General features: G+C 36.9%; 1 non-coding gene across 1 annotated transcript; it reads left to right on the plus strand.

Moving 5' to 3' along the window:
* Window positions 1–2775: 2775 nt before the first annotated feature.
* On the plus strand, window positions 2776–2848 carry TRNAW-CCA. The gene has a single exon. It is a non-coding gene; the product is annotated as a tRNA-Trp (tRNA).
* The last annotated feature ends 6473 nt before the right edge of the window (window positions 2849–9321 follow it).

Genomic DNA, 9321 nt, shown 5'->3' on the forward strand with positions numbered 1-9321 from the left:
CTACTCACTGCTCTGTGGTGACCTAAGTGGGAAGGAAATCCAAAAAAGATAGGATATATGAATACATATAGCTGATTCACTTTGCTGTACAATAGAAACTAACACAACATTGTAAAGCAACTATACTCCAATAAAAATTATTTTTTAAAAAAAGTTTCTAAGGAAAAAGTTTCAAAAGGAGTCTAATGAAGTATGCTTTAATCCCTAATACACACACACACACACACCTTATAACTGTCTCCCTAGTGACTGTATGCTTTTTTTTAAACTATAGTTAATTTACGATGTTATATTAGTTTCGGGTTTACAACATAGTGATTCACTGTTCTTATAGATTACACTCTACTTAAAGTTATTATAAAATACTGGCTATATTCTCTATGCTATCTAATATGTCCTTCCATCTTATTTATTTTATACATAGTAGATTGTACCTCGTAATCCCTTACTCCTATCTTGTCCCTCCTCCCATCCGTCTCCCCACTGGTAACCACTAGTTTGTTCCCTATATCAATGAGTCTTTCTACTTTGTTATATTCATCGTTGTTTTGGTTTTTAGGTTTTACATCTAAGTGAAAACATACAGTATTTGTCTTTCTCTGTCTGACTTATCTCACTAAGCATATTACCCTCCAGATCCATCCATGTTGTCGCAAAGGGCAAAATTTTATTATTTTTTATAGCTGAGTATTATTCCATTGTATATATATACTACAGTTTCTTTATCCATTCATCTGTGGATAGACATTTAGTTGCTTCCATAGCTTAGCTATTTTAAATAATGCTGCTATGAACATTGGGATGCATTTAGCCTTTCGAATTAGTGTTTTTGGTTTTTTCGCATATATACTCAGGAGTGGAATTGCGGGTCATATGGTAGCTCTAGTTTTAGTTTTTTGAGGAACTTCCACATACTGTTTTCCACAGTGGCTGCACCAATTCACATTCCCACCAACTGTGTCCAAGGGGTCCCTTTCCTCCACATCCTCACCAACATTTGTTATTTGTGGTCTTTTTGATGACAGTCATTCTGACAAGTGTGAGGTGATATCTCATTGTGGTTTTTATTTACATTTCCCGAATACAATGTTGAGCGTCTTTTCATGTGCCTGTTGGGCACCTCTATGTCTTCCTTGGAAAAATGTCTATTCAGTTCTTCTGACCAGTTTTTAATTGGGTTGTTTCTTTTTGTGATATTGAGTTGTATGAGCTGTTTTTTATATTTTGGATATTAACCCCTTGTTGGTCATATGATTTGCAAATATTATCTCCCATTCAGTAGGCTGTCTTTTTGCTTTGTTGATGGTTTCCTTTGCTGTGCAAAAACTTCTAAGTCTAACTATGTCCCATTTGTTTATTTTTGCTTTTGTTTCATTTGCCTGAGGAGAGAGAGCCGAAAAAATTATTGCTACAATTTATGTCAAAGGGTGTTCTGCCTATGTTTTCTTCTAGGAGTTTTATGGTTTCTGGTCTTATGTTTAGGTCTTTAATCCATTTTGAGTTTATTTTTCTATATGATGTGAGAAAATGTTCTAATTTCATTCTTTCACATGTAGTTGTCCAGTTTTCCCAGTGCCATTTATTGAAGAAACTGTCTTTTCTCCATTTTATATTCTGCCTCCTTTGTCATAGATTAATTGACCATACGTGCATGGGTTTATTTCTGGGCTTTCTATTCTGTTCCATTGATCTATGTGTCTGTTTTTGTGCCAGTACCGTGCTATTTTGATGACTGTAGCTTTGCAGTATAGTCTGAGGTCAGGGAGCATGATACCTCCAGCATTGCTCTTTTTCCTAGTGACTGTATTTTTGAGTCAATATTTCTGAAAGACAAATTTCAGAAAGTGTAGTTTCCTGCCACTTCTTTGAAGGGAATTTTGGAAATAACTATAGGAATGTAAAATATACTTACTCTTTAATCAGCAGCAGTTTAATTTCTAGAAATTTATTCTTCAGACCTACTCAAATAAGTGCACAAAAAACATGTGCAAGGATATTAGTAGAGCATTGTTTGTAGTTGAGAAAAATTAGAAAGTACTTACATACCCATCAATGAGGGACTATGGTAGGTGCTGGGAACACAGAAGTGGTACCCACCCTCCTGGAGTTTCATTCCAGCAGATATCTGATTTATCCTGAAGTATCTGTCTTAGTTTGAAGCACACTCTGTGAATTTGCATTCTGGAACCTTTCCATTGCTACCTCAGATGGTATCACTGAGAAATCATAAAATTAGCTTTTCTTATACTGGCACAGCAGGAACCACTAAATAGAGGACCAGATAAGCTGTGTCATTATTTATTTTGTTTAAACTAATCCACCTTTAAATATTTTTTCTACTGGAACTCTTAATGTATGCTTTTCTCTCCCCAAAGTGTCAAGGAATTCACATTCCCTGTTTGCTTTCCAGATTTTCTTGCAGTGACAATGGCAGCTGGGTATCCAAATCAGTTTTTAAAACACCAGAGTCACCACTGGGATCCTTCCAGAATTTCCATGAAATACAGAAATTGTGGAAACAGGAGAATAAGAGTGAAATTCCTTCATAGCCACTTTCCCCAAGCAGAGGTTCAGGGACAAGGATTATAACGTGTGTGATAGCCTGAAGTCAAACATTTCAAAATGTGAGCAAAATATATATTTTGGAACAGAATTGAGCAACAAATATTGTAAATCTTTGAATGGGATTTGCAGCCAACCATTGTATGTGTTTTCTAGAATCTATTTACCCTTTTTTGCTAATGCAACTCATTAGGAAAAGATGGGGATGGGACTTCCCTGGTGGTCCAGTGGTTAAGACTCCATGCTCCCAATGCAGGGGGCCCAGGTTCGATCCCTGGTTAGGGAAATAAGTGCCGCATGCATGCCACAACTAAGAGCCTGCATGCCACAACTAAAAGATCCTGCATGTCGCAACTAAAAGACCCAACATGCCGAAACGGAGATCCCGCGTGCCATAGCTAAGACCTAACACAGCCAAATAAATAAATAAATTTTTCTTTTGAAAAAGAAAAGATGGGGAAAATCAGGTCAAAATCAATGTCAAGGCTATGTATTTACTTTAAATAAATACAATTTTATTGGTTTCATACAGTAACATATATGTAACTACCATAAGAATCATGCCAAAATTTTTAACAAAAGATATAGAGTATCATTCCTTTAGATTAGGACATTAACTATATGCAAATTGGATTCCCAGGGTTTTGATTGGGCAAAGGGAAGCTTCAGCATAGCCAAATCCACTATGCTATTACAAATTCAGAATAGTGAAATCAGGTTGGAAGAGATCTTATAGGTTATCTGGTTGAATCATCAAATCAATACTCCCTACCAGTTAGTAAGTATACATTTGTTAGGCACATACTATGTGCCAAGCCTGTAGCAGGTGATTTCTAGCCTATTCTGCAGAAAATCTCCAAAAGGAGGAACTCCCCACCACCCCGAGCAACCCATTCCTTCTTGGGCAGCTCTAACAATTAACTCTGAGCTGCCAGCAATGTATCTTCTGAAACTGCCCTTACCATGTTTGTCACTGACCTCCCTCTTGCAAGAATCAGTGCCCTGTTTTTAATTGCATATTGCTTGAAGTACCTGGAGCAGTTGACACCAATGACCACATCTTTTTTTGAACTTCTGGTCTAATTTCATCTCTTCCCCCCAAATTAGATCAAGATCCCCTAGTTAGAAGCTGTTATTGCACCCTACTGCAGTTTTCCTACAGAACACTGATGAGAGTTTGTAAATGAATGTTTCAGAGCAGGGACCTCACTTCCAGACAGCCTAGATTCAAATCCTGCTCTAACATGCACTAGCTGTGTGACCTTGGGCAAGTTTTCACTATACATCTATAAAATTAAGTTAATATATTGACACCTACTTCACAGGCTGTTATGAGTATTAAATAAGTTAATATTTATAAAGTGCTTAAAACAATGTAACTGGCAAATAGTAACCACTATGTGTTTGTAAATTAAATAAATTTGATTAAAATCTGTGGTCTCTACTAAATTATAAATTCCATGAGGATAAGATGGAATCATGTCTACTCTGCTTAACATTTTATGTCCACTGCCAAGTTCTGTGTCTTTCATGTCAAAGTGCTTGTTGAATGAGTGAAAGAATAAGTTTACACATGAAGGAAGAATCAAATAATTCTGGGATAAGTTTTATTGTCTCATATGCAGAGTGCACCCACTCAAGGATCATCTCACATCTGGCCCATGATGGTTACTGGCAAACACCTATTCTAGACAATCTCTCTGTAGTGTACCCTCCTTGCTAGTACTCAATTGGCGACCCTTGGTCTCTTCTCCTGACTTTCATGTTTCTGATTCCAGAAACTGAGCTTGAGAAATGCTCTGACCCATTCAATCTCGGCAACCTGAAAAGATATCATTTTCTAGCACGCTGAATGGGCTTCCCCCTTAGCCTTCAGTTTTGCTCACGCCCTTAATTTTGGTGTTTCCTCAAAGCCTGAGGTCCACAGCTGGTGTGTGTTTAAGCTGACACTAAACCCAGGTGTCAGCTTATGATATATGATGTCATTTAAACTCTAGAAATCTGCAGTTCTTGGATAGAAGGTAAAGAAATCTGGCAATCTACTACTCAGAACATTTTATTCTCTTTATTTCTCTGAGGTAGGATCTTTCCATTTTGGCCAGATCGAAAGGTATGGTTGCTTTTCAAGGTCTGCCTAGTATACGTTCTATAAAATCAGCTTTGCATTTGCAACGTTGCTCTGTTTTGTTCTTGTTGCTGGGTTCTCTGTCATCCTTTAAAGGAGCTGCTTTATAGCATTTAGATCCTGAAAAACACTGGGACCATGCCAGAAATTATTTGGCAAAAGGGAAGACTATGGGGGTAAAAAATCAGCACTGCTATAAAACAGTGGCAAAGATCCTCATAGTCTTCAGGTTAAGAGACAATAATAGGATGTAGGAGGAAAGGGATAACAGCAAATAGACTTTGTGTAAAAATCTTAGTTTCCTCATATAATATTTAGTCATTAGGTCGTGTATATGTGCCCACTGTAAAATATCTAGGCACAGAAACAAAACTTGAAAGCTACTACATAACAAATTCATGGGTGTCAAAATGAGTTTGTCTCCATTCAGTCCTCCAGGCAGAACTATTAGTAGAACTTGGTTGAGGAGGTAGACCTGTTGACCTTTGAAAGTCAAGAGAATTAATACAACAGAACCATAGGATAACCAAGGTCAAAGTTCACAAAAAGTGCTCTTCAAATCAGTCATTTCTCACCATCTCAATTTCCCCTCTGGATAGTTCTCAAGAAATAAACTAAAAATATGATAGATCGATCAATAGATAGATAGATAGATAGATAGATAGATAGATAGATAGATAGATAGATAGATAGATAGATAGATAGATTCTATTTGCCCAGCAACAAGTCCTTCTCTAAGTCTAAGACCAGAAAATTGGTGGTAAAGTTAACTCCAAATGATTTTTTAAAATCATTAAAATGTTCAACCCTTTCAAACACACACACACACATTTCAAAGTTAATGTTTGAAAAATTTTTATAAATATTAATTTTGTTGTTGTTAAAGATTTATCTGGTGATACTATTTGCTATATATCTAGTATTAGAGGAAAAGTTTAAAATTTTGTAGCAAAGAGACTCAACACTTCAGTGGACTAAAAATAATTAAGTCTATTTTTCTCTCATTTAAGAGTCCCACAGGGTGAACAAGTGGGCTGCTCTGCTCCACATGGTCATTTGGAGATCCAAGTTCTCTTCATCCCTCTAACTTTTTTTACTTGCCTATCAGGACATCACACTTACCTGGTTGTACTTCCTATCTTTCTTGCTGCTCTTTCTCAGTTTTTGGGGGTGGGACTAATTGTCCATCATCAGCCATACCTCTAAAGGTATAGGCTTCAGTCCTTGGACCATTCAACTTTTCTGTAGCACTCACTCTCTAGGTAATCTCATCCAGTCTCATGGCATTAAATAACAACAATATTGGTGACTTCCAAATGAATACTTGTAGACTGGATCTCTCTTCTGAACTGCAAACCCATATTTTGCTGGTCACTGATCACCTCTGTTGGAGTCTAATAGACATCACAACCTTGATATCCAAAACTGAGTTATGGATATTTCCCTCCATACCCTCCTATGGTCTTCCCAATCTAAATTAACAGCAACACTATTTTTCAAGTTCCTCAAGCCAAAAGTCTTGGCGTTAACCTTATCTCCTTTTTCTTTTATCTCTCCCACACTCCATTTCCAGCCCCTCAGCAAATCTCCTTGGATCTACCTTCAACATACATTCAGAATGCAACAGCTTCTCCTCCCACTGCCTTGTCTACACCACTATTTGGTCACATTTAATTTCCTATAATTGCCTAATATCCAGTCAAGATTTCAAATCTCCCTTCCCTGCTTTATTTTTCTCCTTAACATTTATTTCTAACAAACAATGCATATTTACTTATTTTTTTATTGTCCGTTTGAGCTCAAAGGGAGCAGGGACTTTGATCTCTTTTGTTCACTGATGTATCCCCAGAATTTAGAATGCTGTCTGCCTAGAGTAGACTTTCAGTAAATATTAGCTGCAAGAATGAATGACTCTTGTTTCTCCTCCATAGTCTAGGGTGTTTTACTTACCTACATGATTGAGACCTGGTCCCAGGATGGTTCATGTTTGACTCCTGGAGATGGGAAAGAGCACAGAGGAGTTTACATATAGTGTTTCACAGTCTGAACCAGGAAATGGCACACATCACTTCCATTTATATTCTATTAGGGAGACCTTAGATTCATGGCCATAACTAGCTGTCAGGGGGGTTGAAAATAGCACTCCTAGGCTGTAAGCCATGGCTCACCTGCAACTCTATAATTTAAAAAGGTGGAACAGAATCTAGTAGGCAGCTGGCAGTCTCCACCTTACCTGCTATTTACACAGCTCATTTTATCCAGAATGACAATACAGTCAAACCGCTTTGGAGTTCCAGAAGTAAATTATAGACTGAAGGTAGACCAAGCTGTTCAATGGTGTGCAGATCAAGAGTACTTTATAAGCCATTGATCACAAGTTTGTTCATTAAAGCATAGCTGAGGCAAATCCCATTGGAAAGGCTCAGCCAAGTCTCAGGTGGTCTTACTAACTGCCTTATATGTAAACTGCCTGGAACAAGTGGACCATATCTTGAGACTTTTCTTATTTTATTGCTTAGTGCAACTTACAAAAGTTGTGCAGAAATAATATTGAGAACTAAGGGTAAAAAGAAGTGTGGGTGAAAACACCTGAAATAGTATAATGAAAGAAACTTGTTATTGAGTTTTCTGTTCTTATCACCTCAGTTACTAGAACTCCTGAAATAAAACAATGGACTAACTTTCCTCCTTCTAAGAGATTCTAGCAACCTATGAAATGACCTTCAGAGAATTGGATGATGTAGAAGCTCTGGGTGTGGAAAATCTACAATCCAAAGTCCAAGCATAAATCTTTGTAGGAAACATAATCTCAGGTGTTGGAATTAATCAGTAGGCTAAAAATTACATTGTTGTGTTTTACCCAAAAATTTTTTTTAAATCTTAAATCCTTTCAAATCTTGCAAATTAATTGAAGTTAATTCCCATAGTTAGCAGATAGAGTTTATGTTTTTATGCATCAGGATATAAACATAACACCAAAAAGCATTTGTTAATAAGGCCTATTCTTTCAGCAAATAAAATGTATTTAGTACCTGAAAATAACCGTGGCTCATATCAAAAAGATTTATTATTGCCTCATTGAAAATTTCTGGTCTTTTAGGCAGTGAGTTTGTTCCTCTGCCAAGGAATCCAAAGAAACAGTTTCAAATGACCATCCTTTTCTCCATTTTTCCCACCACCCCATGAAGAGTGTTCAGATAAAGGCAGCTGGTGGGAGCAAGGCAGGGAGATGAGGCCTCTCAATTGTACACGTAAAACTAGTATCTCAATTGCTGTAACTCTAAAATAGCTCAGGATCTAGATGTTCTCTCCTCCTTTTAAAATAACTAACAGAATTTTGGATTTCATCTGACTTATAATTTATTGATGTATGTGAAACATATAGGATATGCAGAGTTAATTTTTAGTTACTATTTCAGGAGTTTCTTTTCTTGATTATAGCTATATCAGAAAACTCTCAGTTTATTGAAGTTATTCACCTTGTGCTCTCAGCATTTACTTGTTTTTATTTTATTTTATTTATTTTATTGAAGTACAATATTATATAAGTTATAGGTATACAATACAGTGATTCACAATTTTAAAGGTTATACTTCATTTATAGTTATTATAAAATATTGGCTACAGGGCTTCCCTGGTGGCGCAGTGGTTGGGAATCTGCCTGCCAGTGCAGGGGACACGGGTTCGAGCCCTGGTCCGGGAAGATCCCACATGCCGCGGAGCAAATGGGCCCATGAGCCACAATTACTGAGCCTGCGCGTCTGGAGCCTGTGCTCCGCAACAGGAGAGGCTGCAATAGTGAGAGGCCCGCACACCGCGATGAAGAGTGGCCCCCGCTCGCCGCAACTGGAGAAAGCCCTTGCACAGAAACGAAGATCCAACACAGCCATAAATAAATAAATAAATAAATTAAATTAAAAAAATATATATTGGCTACAGTCCCTGTGTTGTACAATATACCCTTGTAGCTTATTTTATTGACAGATTGCTTGATTGCTTGATTGATTGCAGATCTGACCAACTTTATTTTACTTAGTAAATAACATACATATAGCAAAGTGCATAAAGTGCACTAATCTTAAGCATTATAGTTTGAATTCTTACATATGTATACGTCTGAATAACCACCATTAAGATAAAACTATAGAATATTTCCTGCCCTCTATAAGATTCTCTCATGCACTTTTCACTCTTTTCCCTGAAGGGTTGATCACTATTCTGACTTCTAAAAACATCTTTTAGTTTTGCTTGTTCTTAAACTGTATATAAATAGAATCACATACTAGAACTCTTTTGTGCCTGGCTTCTTTCAAGCAATAGAGTATCTGTGAGATTTCTCCATCTTGTGTTGGAGCCATCTTGTTTTTAAGTGATGGGTAGTATTCCATTATGTAAATTATCACAGTTTATTTATCTGTTTGTGTGCTGAACACTTGCATTGTTTCATCTTCTGGATATTATGAATAAAGCTGCTATGAATATAATGTACAAATGAGAGGGTATATGCATTTATCTCTTTGGGGGATAAAAAGTGGAACTGCTGTATCATGAAGCATGACTCTAGTAGAAACTAACAAATGGTTTTCCAAAGAGATTGTATCATTTTGCAACTCCCACCACCTTGTAGCTTATTT

This window comes from Balaenoptera musculus, chromosome 5 (genome assembly GCF_009873245.2).
Source record: "Balaenoptera musculus isolate JJ_BM4_2016_0621 chromosome 5, mBalMus1.pri.v3, whole genome shotgun sequence".
Lineage (NCBI taxonomy): Eukaryota > Metazoa > Chordata > Mammalia > Artiodactyla > Balaenopteridae > Balaenoptera > Balaenoptera musculus.